The following is a 2,542-nucleotide window of genomic DNA, read 5'->3' on the forward strand; positions in this document are numbered from 1 at the left end:
GTCCTTAGTGTGCTGTACATTGAGATTTAATGCTATAACTAGTACTCAGACAGTATTTTTCACTTTATGTTTCTGTGTGAGAGCAAACTGTTGAAATCTTTACTTAATGTATTCTAAATTGATCTTCTGTATATAAAGAGAATCGAAAATGAATCTTGATCTGAATGGAAGGGGAGAAGGAGTGGGAAAGGGGAGGGTTGCAGGTGGGAGGGATGTTATGGGGGGGGAAGCCATTGTAGTCCATAAGCTGTACTTTGGAAATTTATATTCATTAAATAAAATTTAAAAAAAGAAAAAAAATCTTTAAGAAAATAAACTAAACGGGATTGGCATTCAGTTTCCTAATTGTTCTCACAGAATCCACTGTGCTTGGAAAGTAGATTTTGTGTAAACAAGAGCATGGGCAGGATACACAGTGCAGGAATGGGCCAGAAACTTCATTATCTGAGAAGGCAGCACAAAACCTACTACTGTCTAATAGTAGGGCAGCCTGCGCCACTTCACAGTGAGTTATCTCTGAATTTGGGGGTATTTCACTGGTATTGTTTATATCTTAATGCTACAATGGATAAAATAATGTCATCCAGGCCACTAAAAGGATTCCTCAGTGGCTGAGCTGGAAGTGGACTTATACCACAGGCCTCCCTGCTGCTCACACAATCTGTAGGCTCCTCTTTCTCCATTGTCATCTTGGATTGTCCATTCCATCTGTGGAGATTCTGGAACCACATCTGCACATGTGAAAGAACACACTGGCTTTCTGGAACAGCACCCACAACTGAGGAACATCTGTCTCACTTTCTAGGGCTCCCTGTGGGCCTGTGAGGCCTCTATTTACCTTATCCCCAACCTTCAGGGAAGCAGAATTCATTCACAGCTTGTGGAGCAGCATTGGGAGAAACACAGGGCCTAGAAAATCTTGGAAGAACAGGGCAGGGCTGAGAAGGATGGCGCATGCTCAGAAGGAAATGGAAAGGCCTCCCGATGGTTCTTCACTAATGGTGTCATAAGATGATGAGACTACATTTCTCATAAGCCTCTGCACCCCTCCACTAAGAAACAAGAAAAGTGGTATGTCTATTTGCTCACTATTCAGTCCTACTGCCTGTGAATACATGTAATGCATTGAGATTGTTCTCTATCCAAGTGGAATTCTCATGATCAATTCTTAGCCTGACAAATTCACATTTGAAAGAAATGTGCTAGGAATGGAGAAATTTGAACATTGCTGTTTAATGCTATTTGTCACTACTTTATTTCTATTTTTCTGTTAACTGTTTTGTAGGTATAGAACACACATCTAGGGGCTGGCACTGTGGCATAGCAGGTAAAGTCACTGCCTACAATGTGGGTATCCCATTTGGGCACCAGTTCACATCCCAGCTGCTTCACTTCCAATCCAGCTCTCTCCTGTGGCCTGGAAAAGCAGTGGAGGATGGCCTAGGTCCTTGGGCCCTTGCACCCATGTGGGAGACCCAAAATAAGCTCCTGGCTCCTTCCAGATCAGTGTAGCTCTGGACATTGCAGCCAATTGGGAAGTGAACCAATGGATGGAAGACCTCTCTTTCTCTCTGCCTCTCTTGCTCTCTCTGTGTAGCTTTGACTTTTAAATAAATAAATATGTCTTTAAAAAAGAATACATATCTATTTATTACAGATACTTAAAGCATGAGGAAAGTCACAATGACTCTCCATTAAGATACTTAAACAACAAACTAATATTCTGTGGCAACTCATATTTCACCCTTGAAAAAAGAGGCTTTCTCTAAAGTACTACAGTAATTCATTACCTATCAATGGATCATATTTCCCAGTTAAGAAAACTATCCTAGAGCATATACTGGAATAAAATAGTGGGCCTTAAGGTGGATATACCTCAAAATCACTGTACAATCACAGATCTGCCATTGCCTGGAATGAAGGAACTCATAAGGCCTCTCTGTCCAACCCATACACCATCTATCTGACTACCTAATAAATTTTCATTGTATAACAGCTGAACCTGAACTTTTCCCTCCATTTGTGATTTCTGCCACCAATTAGGCAAGGAGATCAGTGCAAGGGTTTCATGGCACCCCACCCCTATTGCTGCTCTCCTTCCAATTGAGATAAGCCTGTATTCTATAGTCAGAGTTGGTGTGGGTTTGAACAGGGATGTGAAGGCATACTCACTCTTACCCAACAATTTACCCCTTGTTGTTTCTATCCATAAGATATGGTTTTCCCTGTTCTCTGATCCTGCCTTTGCCCTTCAGTTATTGTCTTCTGCAAATTAAGAAACCTGCCTCAAAATGTTAAGCCTAGATCTCTCCATTTCAGATCAGAGTGGCAATTGCACCTGAATATGTAGTTCTCAAAGTTGTATTCCTTGAAATAGAAAATGATTTGCAGGAATCAAAGAATTAGCTTGAGGGCCAGCATTTTTGTGCAGCAGGTTAAGCCACTCTGAAACAATGTCATAACATATGGTCACAAGTCTGAGTCCCAAATGCTCCACCTCCATTCCAACACCCTGCTAATGCACCTGAGAAAGCAATGAAAG

This window comes from Oryctolagus cuniculus, chromosome Y (assembly GCF_051225735.1).
Source record: "Oryctolagus cuniculus isolate XC-2025 breed Fujian yellow rabbit chromosome Y, ASM5122573v1, whole genome shotgun sequence".
NCBI lineage: Eukaryota > Metazoa > Chordata > Mammalia > Lagomorpha > Leporidae > Oryctolagus > Oryctolagus cuniculus.